At 42.3% G+C, this 18,337-nt stretch overlaps 1 pseudogene; it reads right to left on the bottom strand.

The window, feature by feature from the left end:
* Positions 1 to 15,557: 15,557 nt before the first annotated feature.
* Positions 15,558 to 16,666, bottom strand: LOC118651753 (annotated as a pseudogene).
* Between the last annotated feature and the right edge of the window lie 1,671 nt (positions 16,667 to 18,337).

Raw genomic sequence — 18,337 nt, forward strand, 5'->3', positions numbered from 1 at the left:
GTCTTTTTCTTCAATAGTTTTATTCATTTCAAACGGGCCGGATCTGGCCCGCGGGCCGTAGTTTGCCCACGGCTGGGCTAGACTCTGGTGGTTACTGAAAATTCTTGGCTCCTGCGTACCAGCTGCCAGTGACGGCCCAGCTCGCACCAGCTGCCAGCGCCAGTCCGGCTCACACACATAGCCAGTGCTGGAGCAGACACTTGCACCCGCTGCTGGTCCCAATCGCCCGCTGCCATCCACCCTGAGGGCTTCTCCACCTTCCCCTGCTCCTGAGGGGTTATTGGGGCAGCAGCTGCTGCTTGAACCCACAGACAGCACTGGCCCCACTCACACCCACTACTGGTGCCGGCCCCAATCGTTCCGCGCCATCAGCGGGTGCAAGTGGGGCTGGCACTGTCAGCACATGGGAGCGGCGGCAGTGGGAATGAAACTGCTGGAAGAGAGGGGACCAGGGCTAACTTCCTGTGGTCCCTCCCCCTGGCCAGTCAACCTCCCGCAGTCCTTCCCCCCATTCCTTCCAGCCAGCAGGCCCTGATCGGCCCTGATCGCTGGCCAGGCCCAGGGACCCTACCTGTGCACAAATTTGTGCACCAGGCCTCTAGTCCTGTCTAATAAAAGAGAAACATGGTAATTAGCCGTACATCCGCTACCCTTCCCATTGGCTAATCAGGGAGACATGCAAATTAACTGCCAGCCAAGATGGCGGCAAGCAGCCAGGCAGCTTGAAGTTAACATGAGGCTTGCTTGCTCCAGTGACGGAGGAAACCAATGTTCCCCGCCTGCCTTGTTGGCCTCTGAGCTTGCAGTTTGAAACATTGTTACAAATATAGAAGCTAAACAAAACCCCACAAACCTGCTTTCAGCCTGCCGGGATCTCAGAGCTGGAGTTGATACAGTGTTTTGATTATAGAACCCAAACAAACCAGATACCTGCTTTCAGCAGCAGAGGCCTCAGAGCTGGAGCCAGAGGTAAAGCTGGCCCAGAATAAAAAGAATAAAAGAAAAAAAGGAGCAGTTGGGAGCTTCAGTCATCCGCAGGCCTGAAAACAGCCCTCAGCCCCTCACCCCGACTGGCCAGGCATCCCAGTGGGGACCCCCACCCTGAAGGGTGTGTGACCAGCTGCAAACAGCCATCATCCCCTCACCCAGGCTGGCCAGGCACCCCAGTGGGGACCCCCACCCTGATCCAGGACACTCTTCAGGGCAAACCAGCCGGCCCCACCCATGCACCAGGCCTCTATCCTATATAGTAAAAGGATAATATGCCTCCCAGCACGGGGATCAGTGGAGCCGCGAGGCCTCCCAGCACTGGGATCAGCGGAGCTGCGAGGCCTCCCGGCACCGGGATCAGTGTGACAGGGGGCAGCGCCCAAACCCCCTGATCGCCCTGCGGCTCTGTGTGTGACAGGGGATGGGGCCACAACCTCCCTATCCACCCTGTTCTGTTTGTGACAGGGGAAGGCACCTCAACCCCCTGATCATCCCTGCTCTGTGCTTGATAGGGGGGAGCTCCCCAACCCCCTGATCGCCCTGAGGCTCTGTGTGTGACAGGGTGCGGCGCCCCAACCCCCCTGCCACGGGCCCTGCTCTGTGTGTGATGGGGTAGAGCCATAACCTCCCCATGGGCCCTGCCCTGAGTGTGACAGGGTGCAGCATCCCAACCCCCTGATCGGCCCTGCTCTATGTGTGACAGGAGGCGGTGCCCCAACTCCCCTATCGGCCCTACTCTGTGCATGACAGGGGGGAGCTCCCCAACCCCCTGATTGGCCCTGCTCTGTGCGTAACAGGGGGTGGTGCCGCAACCTCCCCATCGACCCTGCCTTGAGTGTGACAGGGGGCGGTACCCCAACCCCCAAATTGGCCCTACCCTGAGCATGACTGAGGGTGGCATCGCAACCTCCCAATCCACCCTGCTCTGTGCATGACAGGGGGCGGCGCCCCAACTCCCCAATCGGCCCTTCTGTGAGCCCGACCAGGGGCTGCACCTAGGGATTGGGCCTGCCCTCTGCCACCCAGGAGCAGGCCTAAGCCAACAGGTCTTTATCTCCCGAGGGGTACCAGACTGTGAGAGGGAACAGGCCGGGCTGAGGGACCTCTTCTCCCCCCCGAGAGCACAAATTTTTGTGCACTGGGCCTCTAGTCTATAATAATAAAAGCATAATATGCTAATTAGACTGGACATCCTTTCAAATGACCTTCTGGAGGAAGCCGGGGCTGCAAGGGGAGCCCGGGCCCCGGGTGCCAAAGGGAAGCCGGTGACAGTAGCCGGGGGAAAGAAGGCCTACTCTTGCATGGATTTCATGCATCGGGCTTCTAGTAGGCAATAAAATTTCAGACATCCTCATAGCAGTGTTTATGGATACAATTACTAGGGCAAAGGAAACTAAGGAGAAAATAAACAAATGGATTACATCAAAATAAAAAGTTTCTGCACAGCAAAAGAAACAATCATAAAAATGAAAAGGGAGCCCACTGTATGGGAGAATATGTTGGGCAATGATACATCCGATAAAGGGATAATATCCAATAAACTAGTATATCAGGAACTCATACAACTTAACAAAAGGAGGACAAACAACCCAATTAAAAAATGGCTAAAGGACCTAAATAGACACATACAGATGGCTAAGAGACATATGAAAAAATGCTTGAAGTCATTGATCATCCGAGAGATGTCAATTAAAACGACAATGAGGTATTACCTCACACATGTCAGAATGGCTACCATCAACAAATCAACAGGTTCTCCTCGTGGGCGCTCCTGCCTGAAGGGCCCAGAGGGAGAGGGGTCCGCAGTCCTGTTCGCTGTGAGGAGCTGACACTTGGGGGAAGAGCTGGTGATGCTGTTGGAGTGGTGGTCGGGCACAGAGTGCATCATCTACACGGACCCCCGGGCCTACCCCACGTTCGGGAAGGAAAACGCCATTGTGGTTGTGAACCACAAGTTTGAGATTGACGTTCTCTGCGGATGGAGCCTGGCCGATTGCTTCGGGGTTCTGGGGCAGATCCAAGCAACAGCAGCCTCGTGAGCACCACACCCTCTGTCTGAGGAACAGTAGCTGTACGTGAAGCCTCCCCCCACCAGCCAGAAGAGCCACCACAGCTGTGAATTGCACCCACCAGAGGAGCTGCTGCCAACTGAGGAGCAGCTGCTACTGCAACTGCCCAAGGAGCAACCACAGCCCAAGGAGCCACTGCCATCCAGGGAGCAGCCACTGAACGACTCAACCTCTAGATATGTCAGTGAGATCAAAAATGGGTAGACAAAGAAACCCCCAAAGGAAAGAAAAGGAGGACGCGCCAGAAAAGCAGCTAAGTGATACAGAGGCATGCAACATGACAGAAAGAGAATTCAGACTAAGGATCCTAGAGTGCATAAACCGGATGGAGGAAAAAAATCAACAACTTATGCAAGAAGCAAGAAGAAACAGATGAAAAAATAAACTACCTATGCAAGAAGCAAGAAGAAACAGATGAAAAAATCAATAACTTATGCAAGAACCAAGAAGAAATGAAGAGCAATATAGCTGCAATAAAAAACACCATTGAAAGTATCAACAGTAGGCTTGGAGAAGCGGAGGACTGAATTAGTGAATTAGAAGACAAGGAAGCAAAACACACCCAAACTGTACTGCAATTGGAGAAAAAAATTAAAAGACAGGAGGAGAGCCTAAGGGAGCTTTGGGACAACATGAAACAAAACAGCATACGAATAATAGGGGAGCCAGAACAACAGAAAGATGAACAAGGATTAGAAAACCTATTAGAAGAAATAATATCAGAAAACTTCCCTGAGGTGGGGAAGAAAAAAGTCACACAAGCCCAGAGAGTCCCAAACAAGGTGAACCCGAAAAGACCCACACCAAGACACATCATAATTACCATGGCAAATGTTCAGGACAAAGAGAGAATCTTACAGGCTGCAAGAGAGAGACAGAAAGTTACATACAAGGGATCTCCCATTACATTATCAAATGATTTCTCAACAGAAACACATCAGGCCAGGAAAGAATGGACGGAAATTTACAAAGTGATGCAAAGCAAAGGACTGAATCCAAGAATACTCTATCCAGCAAAGCTAACATTTAAAATTAAAGGGGAAATAAGAAGCTTCACAGACAAAAAAAGTTAAGGGAGTTTATCACCACCAAGCCAGCAATGCAAGAAATGCTAAAGGGACTGGTATAAAAAGAAGAAATGAAAAGCTCAGAAAGAAAACAGCCACACACAAAAAAGAAATGGCTACAAACAAGTACCTTGCACTAATAACTTTAAATGTAAACGGACTAAATGCTCCAACCAAAAGACATCGAGTGGCTGAATGGATAAAAAACCATGACCCATACATTTGCTATCTACAAGGAACCCACCTCATTAGAAGGGACTCACACAGACTGAAAGTGAAGAGATGGAAAAATATCTTTCAGGCAAATGGAAAGGAAAAGAAAGCTGGGGTAGCAATACTTATATCGGACAAAATAGACCTCAAAGTGAAGGCCATAACAAGAGATAAGGAAGGCCACTTCATAATACTAAAGGGATCAATACAACAAGAAGATATAACCCTGGTAAACATATATGCACCCAATGCAGGAGCACCCAAATATATAAAAAAACTCCTGGAAGATATCAAAGGAGAGATTGACAACAATACAATCATAGTAGGGGACTTTAATACACCACTGACATCACTGGATAAATCCTCCAGACCGGGTGGGCAAACTTTTTGACTCGAGGGCCACAATGGGTTCTTAAACTGGACCAGAGGGCTGGAACAAAAGCATGGATGGAGTGTTTGTGTGGACTAATATAAATTCAAAGTAAACAACATTACATAAAAGGGTACAGTCTTTTTTTTTTTTTAGTTTTTTTTTTTTAATATATTTTATTGATTTTTTACAGAGAGGAAGGTGAGAGAGATAGAGAGTCAGAAACATTGATGAGAGAGAAACATCGATCAGCCGCCTCCTGCACATCTCCTACTGGAGATATGCCCGCAACCCAGGTACATGCCCCTGACCGGAATCGAACCTGGGACCCTTCAGTCCGCAGGCCGACGCTCCATCCACTGAGCCAAACCGGTCTCAGCTTTTTTTAGTTTTATTCATTTGAAACAGGCCCGATCTGGCCCGTGGGCTGTAGTTTGCCCACAGCTGCTCTAGACAAACAATCAGCAAAGAAACAGCAAACCTAAATGACTCACTAGATCAGATGGACTTAATTGACATCTTCAGAACACTTCACCCCAATGCCACGGAATACACATTCTACTCAAAGGCTCATGGGACAGATTCAAAAATAGACCACATATTGGGTCACAAACAAAGTCTCCCCAAATTCAAGAAGACTGAAATCATACCAAGCATCTTCTCAGACCACGATGGGATAATATTAGAAATAAACTACAATAAAAACAACCCAAAATACTCAAACACTTGGAAGATGAATAGCATGTTATTAAGTATTGATTGGGTTACCAAGGAGATCAAAGAAGAAATTAAAAACATCCTGGAAACTAATGACAATGAAAACACAACAACCCAAATCCTATGGGACGCAATGAAAGCAGTCCTGAGAGGGAAGTTTATAGCTCTACAGGCCTATCTCAAAAAAAAAAAACAAGAAAAAATGGTAGTAAATCATCTAACTCTACAACTCAAAGAATTAGAAAGAGAGCAACAAGAAAACCCCAGAGTGAGCAGAAGGAAGGAGATAATAAAGATTAGAGCAGAAATGAATGACGTAGAGACCAAAAAAAAAAAAAAAAAATACAGAAAATCAATGAAACTATGAGCTGGTTCTTTGAAAGGATAAACAAGATTGACAAACCTCTAGCCAGGCTCACCAAGAAGCAAAGAGAGAGGACCCAAATGAACAAAATCAGAAACGATAGAGGCGAAATAAGAAGAGACCCCACAGAAATACAAATGATTGTTAAAAAATACTATGGACAGCTCTACTCCAACAAACTAGACAACCCGGAGGAAATGGACATATTCCTAGAAAAATACAATCTTCCAAAACTCAATCCAGAGGATTCTAAAAATCTCAACAGGCCAATAACGATGGAAGAAATTGAAGCAGTCATCAAAAAGCTCCCAGCAATCAAAAGCCTGGGGCCAGACAGCTTCACAGGGGAGTTTTACCAAACATTCAAGGAAGAACTAAAACCTATCCTCCTCAGACTACTACAAAAAATTCAAGAGGAAGGAACACTTCCCAGCTCATTCTATGAAGCCAGCATCACCCTAATACCAAAACCAGGTAAAGACAACACAATGAAAGAGAATTACAGGCCAATATCCCTCATGAACATAGATGCCAAAATCCTCAACAAAATCTTAGCAAATCGGATCCAGCAGTACATCAGAAAGATCATACACCATGACCAAGTAGGATTTATCCCAGGGATGCAAGGAGGGTACAATATCCGCAAATCAATAAACCTGATACATCACATAAACAAATTGAAAGAAAAAAAACCACATGGTCATATCAATTGATGCAGAAAAAGCATTTGACAAAATCCAACACCCATTTTTGATAAAAACTCTCAGCAAGGTGGGAGTAGAAGGATCATACCTCAACATAATAAAGCCATATATGACAGGCCCACAGCCAACATCATACTCAATGGACAAAAACTAACACCATTTCCCCTAAGAACAGGAACAAGACAGGGATGCCCACTCTCACCACTCTTGTTCAACATAGTACTGGAAGTATTAGCCATTGCAATTAGACAAGAAGAAGAAATAAAAGGCATCCAAATTGGAAAAGAGGAAGTAAAACTGTCCTTATTTGCAGACAACATGATATTATACATACAAAACCGTAGAGACGCCATCAAAAAACTACTAGACTTAATACATGAATTTGGCAATGTAGCAGGATACAAAATTAACCCCAAGAAATCTGAGGCATTTCCATACACCAACAGTGAACTTTCAGGAAGAGAGATTATAATTTACCATCCCATTTACCATCATACTAAAAAAATTAAGCTACCTAGGAATAAACTTAACTAAAGAGGTAAAAGACCTCTACTCAGAAAACTACAGGACATTGAAAAAAGAGATAGAGGAAGACATAAACAGATGGAAAAACATACCGTGTTCATGGATTGGTAGAATCAACATCATTAAAATGTCCATACTACCCGAAGCAATCTATAAATTCAATGCACTTCCCATTAAAATCCCAACGGCATACTTCACAGATCTAGAACTAACCTTCCAAAAATTCATCTGGAATAAAAAAAGACCCCGAATAGCTGCAGCAATCCTGAGAAATTTCAAAGTAGGTGGGACCTCAATACCAGATATCAAGCTGTATTACAATGCCACTGTTCTCAAAACTGCCTGGTACTGGCACAAGAACAGACATGTAGATCAATAGGATAGAATAGAGAGCCCAGAAATCGGCCCGAACCAATATGCTCAATTAATATTTGACAAAGGAGGCAAGAACATACAATGGAGCCAAGATAGTCTCTTCAATTAATGGTGTTGGGAAAATTGGACAGATATATGCAAGAAAATGAAACTAGACCACCAACTTACACCATACACAAGAATAAACTCAAAATGGATAAAGGACTTAAATGTACTACGGGAAACCATAAAAATTCTAGAAGAATCCAAAGGCAACAAAATCTCAGACATATGCCAAAGAAATTTCTTCACTGATACAGCTCCTAGGGCACTTGAAACTAAAGAGAAAATGAACAAATGGGACTACATCAAAATAAAAAGTTTCTGCACAGCAAAAGAAACCATCAACAAAACAGGGGGAGAAAAATCAAGATGGCAGCATAGGTTAACACCGGAGATTGCTGCCTCGAACAACCACTTCAAAAAACAACTAAAGACGGAACGGACATCATCCAGAACCACAGGAAGGCTGGCTGAGTGGAAATTCTACAACTAGGAGGAAAGAGAATATCATACCCAGACTCAGAGGAGGCGCAGTGCTGAAGTGAAATACTCAGGTGCGTAGTGTGCGCGGAGTGGGCTGGCGGCGGAGGGCGCGGTTGTTATTTTCAATCAGGAGGGAGTTTCAGACTCTGAGCTCCAGAGCCGGGCGAGTCTCTAGGGACCCAGACTCAAACGGGAGAAGTTGGACTGTCTGGCTTCGGTTGGAAATTGAAGGCAGCTTTCTCTCCGAGGTTTGCAGTGATTGCTGGGACTCTGTGAGGCAGAGCCCCTAGGGACAGAACTGAGAGCAGCCATAACTGCTTGCTCCACCCGCCCTGTAGATCCCCAGGGACCTGGCCCGCCCAAGCCCTGCGCAGAGCCATTTGCCGGATAGCCTCAGGCAAATGCTAGATTAGCACCGCCCTAGAGATCCAGCACAGAAGCTCTCCCACTGCAGACACAGCTGACTCTCATAGCCAGTTAGCCTGGAGGTCAAATCACCCCCGGTATTGCTGACAACAATCAAGGCTTAACTACAAGACTGCCCACAGAGACCACTAGGGGGTTCACCAAGAAAGCATAAAAAATGCGGAGACAAAGAAACAGGACAAAATTGTCCATGGAGGATATAGAGTTCAGAACCACACTTTTAAGGTCTCTCAAGAACTGTCTAGAAGCCGCCGATAAATGTAGTGAGATCCTCAAGAAATCTAATGAGACCCTCGATGTTGTGATAAAGAACCAACTAGAAATTAAGCATACACTGACTGAAATAAAGACTATTATACAGACACCCAACAGCAGACCAGAGGAGCGCAATAATCAAGTCAAAGATTCGAAATGCGAAGAAGCAAAAAACACCCAACTGGAAAAGCAAAATGAAAAAAGAATCTGAAAATACGAAGATAGTGTAAGGAGCCTCTGCGACAGCTTCAAGCATACCAACATCAGAATTATAGGGGTGCCAGAAGATGAGAGAGACCAAGATATTGAAAACCTATTTGAAGAAATAATGACAGAAAACTTCCCCCACCTGGTGAGAGAAATAGACTTACAGGTCCAGGAAGCGCAGAGAACCCCAAACAAAAGGAATCCAAAGAGGACTACACCAAGACACATCATAATTAAAATGCCAAGAGCAAAAGATAAAGAGAGAATCTTAAAAGCAGCAAGAGAAAGAAACTTAGTTACCTACAAGGGAATACCCATATGACTGTCAGCTGATTTCTCAACAGAAACTTTGCAGGCCAGAAGGGAGTGGCAAGAAATATTCAAAGTGATGAATGCCAAGAACCTACAACCAAGATTACTTTATCCAGCAAAGCTTTCATTCAGAACTGAAGGTCAGATAAAGAGCTTCACAGATAAGGAAAAGCTAAAGGAGTTCATCACCACCAAACCAGTATTATATGAAATGCTGAAAGGTATCCTTTAAGAAGAGGAAGAAGAAGAAAAAGGTAAAGATACAAATTATGAACAACAAACATGCATCTATCAACAAGTGAATCTAAGAATCAAGTGAACAAATAATCTGGTGATCATAATAGAATCAGGGACATAGAAAGGGAATGGACTGACTATTCTTGGGGGGAAAGGGGTGTTGGAGATGCGGGAAGAGACTGGACAAAAATCGTGCACCTATGGATGAGGACAGTGGGTGGGGAGTGAGGGCGGAGTGTGGGGTGGGAACTGGGAGGAGGGGAGTTATGGGGGGAAAAATGAGGAACAAATATAATGATCTGAACAATAAGGATTTAATTAAAAAAAAGAAACCATCAACAAAACAACAAGAAAACCCACTGCTTGGGAAAACATATTTGCCAATGTCATATCTGATAAGGGCCTAATCTCCAAAATTTATAGGGAACTCATACAACTTAACAAAAGGACGATAAACAATCCAATCAAAAAATGGGCAAAGGACCTAAATAGACACCTTTCAAAAGAGGACATTCAGAAAGCCAAGAGACATATGAAAACATGCTCAAAGTCACTAATCATCGGAGAGATGCAAATCAAAACAACAATGAGGTACCATCCACACCTGTCAGACTGGCTATCATCAACAAATCAACAAACGACAAGTGCTGGAGAGGATGTGGAGAAAAAGGAACACTCGTGCACTGCTGGTGGGAATGCAGACTGGTGCAGCCACTATGGAAGACAGTATGATGTTTCCTCAAAAAACTGAAAATGGAACTCCTATTTGACCCTGTGATCCCACTTCTAGGAATATATCCCAAGAAACCAGAAACACCAATCAGAAAGGATATATGCACCCATATGTTCATAGCAGCACAATTCACCATAGCTAAGATCTGGAAACAGCCTAAGTGCCCATCAGTCGATGAATGGATTAGAAAACGGTGGTACATCTACACGATGGAATACTATGCTGCTCTAAAAAAGAAGGAACTCTTACCATTTGCAACAGCATGGATGGAACTGGAGAGCATTATGCTAAGTGAAATAAGCCAGTCAATGAAGGAAAAATACCACATGATCTCACTCCTTCTTGGATAATAGAGACCATTATAAGCTTTTGAACAAAAATAGATACAGAGGCAGAGCTGCCTCAAACCGATTGTCAACCTGCAGTGGGAAGGCCGGGGAGGGTTGGGGGGCAGGAGGGAGGGGGGTAAGAGATCAACCGAAGGACTTGTATGCATGCATATAAGCATAAGCAATGGACATAAGACACTGGGGGGTAGGGGAGGCCAGGGGATTCTTAAGGGCGAGGGGGAAAAAAAGGACACATATGTAATACCCTTTGTAATACTTTAAGCAATAAAAAAATAAATAAAAACAAAACAAAACAAAAGAAAACAAACAAATCAACAAATGACAAGTGCTGCCGAGGATGTGGAGAAAAAGGGAACCCTAGTACACTGCTGGTGGGAAAACAGACTGGTGCAGCCATTATAGAAAACAGTATGGAGTTTCCTCAAGACATTAAATATGAAACTGACATTTGACCCAGTGATCTCACTTCTAGGAATATATCCTAAGAAACCAGAAACACCAATCAGAAAGAATGTATGTACCCCTATGTTCATAATAGCACAATTTATAATAGCTAAGATTTAGAAACAGCTTAAGTGCTCATCAGTAGATGAGTCGATAAAAAAAGCTGTGGTACATTTATACCATGGAATACTATGCAGCAGTAAAAAAGAAGAACCTCTTACACTTTGAGGCAACATGGAGGAACCTGGAGAGTATTATGCTAAGCAAAATAAGCCATTCAGAGAAAGACATGTATCACATGATCTCACTCATATGTGGAATCTAATGAACAAAATAAGCTGATGAACAAACTAGATCCAGAGACATGGAAGCATGGAACAGAGTGTGGAATCTCAGAGGGAAGGCCGGGAGGGTGGGTGGGTGGGAAGTGATCAACCAAAGAACTTGTGTGCATATATAAATATACACATAACCCATGGACTCAGACAATAAGGTGGTGAAGGACTGGGTGTGGGGGGGAGCTAGGTGAAGGGGCAGTAGGAGTCAATGGGGGGAAAAGAGGGACATATACTTTCAACAAGAAAGACTTAAAAATAAAATAAATAAATAAAATCAGTGAGAACATTAAAAAATATACTTTTTATTGCCCTGGCTGGTGTTTTTCAGTGGTTAGAGATTCAGCCCACACACCGCCCATGCACCAAAGAATCATGGGTTTGATTTCCTGTCAAGGAGTCATACCTGGGTTGTGGGTTGATCCCCAGTCCTGGTCTAGCTGCGCGCTGGAGGCAGCTAATCCATGTGTCTCTCTCACAGCGATGTCTCCCTCTTCCTCTCTCCTCTGTCTCTCATCCCCTCCCAACCTCCCTTCCACTCTCTAAAAATCAATAGAAAAAAATATCCTCGGGTGAGGTTTAAAAACAAACAAACAAAAAGAGTGGTGAGCCCTAGCTGGCTTCGCTCAGTGGATAGAGCGTCAGCCTGTGGACTTAAGGGTCCCAGGTTTGATTCCAGCCAAGGAAGGGCACATGCCTGGGTTGCGGGCTCCATCCCCAGTGGAGGGCATGCAGGAGGCAGCCGATCAATGATTCTCTCTCATCATTGATGTTTCTATCTCTCTCTCCTTCTCCCTTCTTTTCTGAAATCAATGGAGAAATATATATATACTTTAAAAAGAGTGGTGAAAGTGGATATCCTTGTGCTTTTCCTGTTCTTAGGGAAATGCTTTTAATTTTTGCCCATTGAGTATGATGTTAGCTGTAGGTTTGTCATATATGGCCTTTATTATAAGTGGTATGTTCCATCTATTCCCATTGTGCTAAAATTTTTATCAAAAATGGATGCTAGATTATGTCCAATGCTTTTTGGTGTCTGTATTCATATGATCATGTAATTTTTATCCTTTATTTTGTTTATATGATGTACCACATTTATTTTTTATTTTTATTTTAAAATATATTTTTATTTATTTCAGAGAGGAAGGGAGGAGGGAGAGGTAGAAACATCAATGATGAGAGAGAATCATTGATAAACTGCCTCCTGCACACTTGCCACTGGGGATTGAGCCTGCAACCCCAGCATGTGCCCTGATTGGAAATTGAACTGCTCCCTCCTGGTTCATGGGTGGATGCTCTACCGCTGAGCAACAGCGGCCAAATTGTATCACATTTATTGAATTGCAATTATTGTACCAACCTTACATCCTTAGAATAAATCCCACTTGATAATTGTGTATGATCTTTTTAATATATTGCTGAATCTGATTTACTAAGATTTTATTGAGGATTTTAGCATCTATGTTCATCAGGGATATTAGCCTGTAACTTTCTTTATTTGTAGTGTCTTTATCTGGTTTTAGAATTAGGATAATGCTGGCCTCATAAAATAAGCTTGGAAAGCTTCTCTCCTCTTGAATTTTTTGGAGTAGTTTGAAAAGGATGGATACTACTTCTTTGAATATTTGGTAAAACTCACCTGTGAAGTCATTCGGTCCAGGGCTTTTGTGTACTGGGAGGTTTTTTTTTTCTTTTTTTTTTAGTACTGCTTCAATTTCATTAATTGTTATTGGTTTATTCAGGTTTCCCGATTCTTTCTGATTGAGTTTTGGAAGATTGTATGTATCTAGAACAGTGGTTCTCAACCTTCCTAATGCCGCGACCCTTTAATACAGTTCCTCATGTTGTGGTGACCCCCAATTTCATTGTTACAAATTAAAGCATAGTGATTAATCACAAAAACAATATGTAATTATATATATGTGTTTTCCGATGGTCTTAGGCGACCCCTGTGAAAAGGTCGTTTGACCCCCAAAGGGATCGCAACCCACAGGTTGAGAACCGCTCATTTAGAATGTGTCCATTTTGCCCAGGTTGTCTAGTTTCTTGGCATATAGTTGTTCATAGTATATTTTTACAATCCTTTGTATTTCTGTGGTGTAAATTGTTAGTTTGCCTCTTTCATTTCTTTTTTTTAAACATATATTTTTATTGATTTAAGAGAGAAAGGGGGAGGGAGGGATAGAAACATCAATGATGAGAGAGAATCATTGATTTGCTATCGCCTGCAGGCCCCACTCTGGGGATCAAGCCCGAAACCAGGGCATATGCCTTGACTGGGAATTGAACCGTTGACTTCTTGGTTCCTAGGCTGATGCTCAAATGCTAAGCCACACCCGACCAGGCCATCAGTCTTCTTTCAGTCTTTATCTTTTCAAGGAACCAGCTCTTGGACTCATTGATCTTTTGTAGTGTTTTTTAGTCTCTGTGTCATTCTGCTCTGATCTTTATTATTTCCTTCCTTCACTTACTCGGGGCTTTTCTTGTTCTTCTCTTTCTAGTTCTTTAAGGTGTAGGGCTAGCTAGACAGTTTATTAGAAAGTTTTCTTGATTTTTGAGGTAAGCCTGTAACACAATGAATTTCCCTCTCAGGACTGCTTCTGCTGTGTCACATCGATTTTTGATTGCTGTGTGTTCATTTTCATTTGGTTCAGGAAGTTCATTATTTCTTCCTTTATCTCATTGGTAACCCATTCATTGTTTAATAACATGCTATTTAGCTGCATGTGTTTAAATGTTTTCGGTGTTTTTATTGTAGTTGATTTCTAGTTTCATCCCATTGTGATCTGAGAACATGCTTGATATGATTTCAATCTTCTTGAACTGTAGAGGCTTACTTTGTGTCCTAACATGTAGTCTATCTTTGAGAATGACCCATGTGCACTTGAGAAGAATATATAATTCTGCAGCTTTGGAGTGCAATGTTCTGTAAATGTCAATTATATCCATTTGATCTAGTGTGTTGTATAGGGTCGCTGTTTCCTTGTTGATTTTCTTGTCTAGTGATGTCAGTAGGGTTACAAAGTCCCCTACTGTGATTGTATTGCTGTTGATCTCACCCTTAAATTTTTTTATATATTTGGATGCTCCTGTATTGGGTCTATATATGTTTACCATGGTTATATCCACTTTTTGTATCAATCCCTTTAGTATTATGAAGTGGCCTTTATTGTCTCTTCTAATGGGATTCATTTTGGAGTCTATATTGTCAGATATGAGTATTTCTACCCCTGCTTTTTTAAAAAATTCATTTCCATTTATACATGGAAAAGTTTCTTCAATATCTTTACTTTTATACTGTGTGAGCTCTTATTCTGAGGTTGGTCTCTAATAGACAGTATATACATAGACCATGTTATCTTATCCATTCAGCTACCTTATGTCTTTTGATTCGAGCATTTAATCCATTTACTCTTAAGGTTATTATTGATAGGTACTTATTTATTGGCATTTTAATTCTTTTTCTTTTGTCTCAAAATAATCCACATTTATTTATTACAACCAAGAAGTTAAGAATTATTCCTTTAGTATGTATAAGGATGAGATTCATATGCCTTTAAACATGTAGTATTATTCTTACTCTTCTTTTCCTATATGTACATTATTTCAAAGCAATACTCAAGACTGGTATAAGAAAAAAGAAAATTAGGAAAAGTTAAATCTAGACTTTTCAATCACATTCATTAAAAAAAAGTACTTTGTAAAGATTAATACAATTTCTTAGGATTCTTAAGAGCCATATTTAAAAAATATTGCAATGAAAAAAAATACCATAGCAAATGTATAATTTATTTTTAGAGAAAATAATTAAAACTAAGGTTTTTCGCCCTAGCCGGTTTGGCTCAGTGGACAGAGAGCATCGGTCTGCGGACTCAAGGGTCCCAGGTTCGATTCCAGTCGAGGGCATGTACCTTAGTTGCGGGCACATACCAGTAGGGAGTGTGCAGGAGGCAGCTGATCGGTGTTTCTCTCTCATCGATGTTTCTAACTCTCTATCCCTCTCCCTTCTTCTCTGTAAAAAATCAATAAAATATATTAAAAAAAATAAAACTAAGGTTTTTCTACTAAAGGGGAGCAGTAACAATAGATCATACCATAGTTACATGTTATTTACCACATTCTGTACAATGTGGATGTGCTTAACATGTACCAGTATTCATAGACAATATGAACTTTTGAGATTTAAAAATCACAAATCCCTGTCAATGCTGTAAATTTATAAATGTTAATATAAATACCTAGAAATAAGTAAATTTTAAAAACTGAAGCCTTTGACAGTGTTTATAGATCAACTCAAATGTTAAGTAGAAATAGTACAGTAAATACATTGATATTACTACTAACTTCCACTTAATTTCTTTATAATATGGCTATCTGATGTTGCATTTGCGAAGATACTTCCTACAACCACATGGGTACCCCAGAGATTATGATGAATCACTTTGCAGCAGCCAAGGTCATCAACAAGAATCCTAAATGACGATAGTGTTCATCTGTTTCAAAAAGAGTGTTATTTGTATGTGGTCCAAAAAACACGAAACCAGATAATGGGTCAGTAAAGGCAGCCCGGTAGCCTTCAGCTTGAAGAGCATAGCATATTTCCTTAGCACCACTGATAAACTTTTCTAAGAGCATTTCTCTTTCATTTTCTTCCTCCTCACTCCACATAGTTACATCATTCTTAATTTTCTGTGTTATGGTCAGAATCATCAGTTTATTGGTGGCCATTTCTGGAAACAGTGATTGAAAATCTCTTTGTAGCCGAAACCTGTTTGGCTCAGTGGATAGAGCGTCGGCCTGCGGACTGAAAGGTCCCAGGTTCGATTCCGGTCAAGGGCATGTACCTGGGTTGCGGGCACATCCCCAGTAGGAGGTGTGCAGGAGGCGGCTGATCGATGTTTCTCTCTCATCGATGTTTCTAACTCTCTATCTCTCTCCCTTCCTCTCTGTAAAAATCAATAAAATATATTAAAAAAAAAAAGAAAATCTCGTTGTAGCAATTCTGGGCATATTTGGATTGCACACTCCACTTTGTTTCTGCATTGTTAATTTCTTGCTCAACAGGTGCATCATTACCCTGAAATTCATTCACATATTGTGCCATCACAAATTCATGTCTTTCATTTGATAAAGGTTCTGCTGAAACATCAGGTGAAGTTTTATGAACCTGACTTTTCTTCTGTGACATGGTCTCATTGAGATGACAATCAAAACCTATGTTCCCAGGAAGCTGGAATCTCTGGTCCTAAGGCCCAAATGGTCCCATTATTTCATCCAGCCATATTGTTCAAGACGTGCAGTGGCCACATGAGACTCATCAGAACCTGAAGATCCTGCAGTTGAAAAGGCTTTGGGATTGACAGCCCTTTTAATTAAAGAGAAAAATCCTGGGAGATAGGAAACCAGTCTGGCTCTGTTACAGAGCACATTGGCCATTTCTGGCGGAGAGAGCAGACACAAAATATCTTCCCTTCCTTAAAGTTACTTCGAGAGCTGTGGCCTAAAAACCGACGAATTTGGAGGGCTACCGCAGGCAGAAACCATCCATATCAGTCGCCACCGCTGCCTCCAGCTGTCCAAGATCCTGACTCCAGCATTTTAATTCTTTATACCTGTGTCCCTCTTTCTATATTTCTTCTTACAACAGTCCCTTTAGCAGTTCTTACAGTGCTGGTTTGGTGGTGATAAACTCTTTTAGCCTTTTTTTTCCCCTGTGAAGCTCTTTATTTCATCTTTAATTTTAAATGATAGCCTTGCTGGATAGAGTAGTCTTGGATTCAGTCGCTTAATTTAATTACATTGAACAGTTCATGCCACTGCCTTCTAGACTGAAGTGTTTCTATTGAGAAATCAGTTGACAGTCTAATGGGAGCTCCCTTGTAGGTAACTTTCTGTCTCTCTCTTGCAATCTTTAAGATTCTTTCTTTGTCTTTAATGTTTTCCATTTTAATTATAATGTAGGTATTTTAGGGGTCATCTTGATTGGGATTCTCTGTGTTTCCTGAACTTGAGTGACATTTTTCTTCACCAGGGTAGGGAAACTTTCTGTCATTATTTATTCAAACAGGTTCTCTATTCCTTGCTTTGATTCTTATCATATTGGAATCCCTATTATGCAGTTATTGTTCTTTCATGTTGTACCAAAGCTTTCTTAAACTCTCCTCTTGCTTTTTAATTTTTTCCCTCAATTCCTGCTCTGAATGGGTGTTTTTTCTGACCTTGTCTTCTCATTCACAGATTTGGTCCTCAGTTTCTTCTAGTCTACTGTTGATTCCTTCCAAGTTATTTTTTATTTCAGCTATGTCATTCTTTATTTGTGCTTTATCCTTATTCATGGCTTCTGCCTTTTTTTTTCTTATTGATTTGTAGGAACACTTTTATTTATTTATTTTATTTTATTTCTTAAAGTATTACAAAGAGTATTACACATGTCTCCTTTTTTGTCCCCCTTGACATTCCCCCCGCATCCCCCTCCCCCCAGTGTCTTGTGTCCATTAGTTATTCTCATATGCAAGCATATAAGTCTTTCGGTTGATCTCCTACTCCCCCCAACCCTCCCCAGGGTTCCCTCTATAGTCTGACATTCTGCTTAATGCTGCTCTGCCTCTGTATCCATTTTTGTTCATCAGTCTATAATGTTTCTTATTATCCATAAATGAGTGAGTTCATGTGGTATTTTTCTCAGCTTCCCAGGGGCCGTCTCAGTCTCACAGGGGCCATCTCAGCCTCACAGGGGCCGTCCCGCCTCACAGGGGCCGTCCCAGCCTCATGGGGGCTGTTTCAACCTCATTGGGGCATTTTCTTTTTTTTTTTTTTTTGAGAGCCAAATTTTTTATTTTTTTTTTATTTTATTTTATTTTTTATTGCTTAAAGTATTACAAAGGGTATTACATATGTGTCCATTTTATCCCCCCGCCCTAGACAGTCCCCTAGCCTCCCCTATCCCCCAATGTCTTATGTCCACTGGTTATGCTTATATGCATGCATACAAGTCCTTTAGTTGATCTCTTACCCCCCTACCTACTGCCCCCCAACCCTCCCCGGCCTTCCTGCTGCAGTTTGACAATCTGTTTGAGGCAGCTCTGCCTCTGTATCTATTATTGTTCAAAAGTTTATAAT

Source organism: Myotis myotis, unplaced genomic scaffold, assembly GCF_014108235.1.
Source record: "Myotis myotis isolate mMyoMyo1 unplaced genomic scaffold, mMyoMyo1.p scaffold_m19_p_3, whole genome shotgun sequence".
Classification (NCBI taxonomy): Eukaryota; Metazoa; Chordata; class Mammalia; order Chiroptera; family Vespertilionidae; genus Myotis; species Myotis myotis.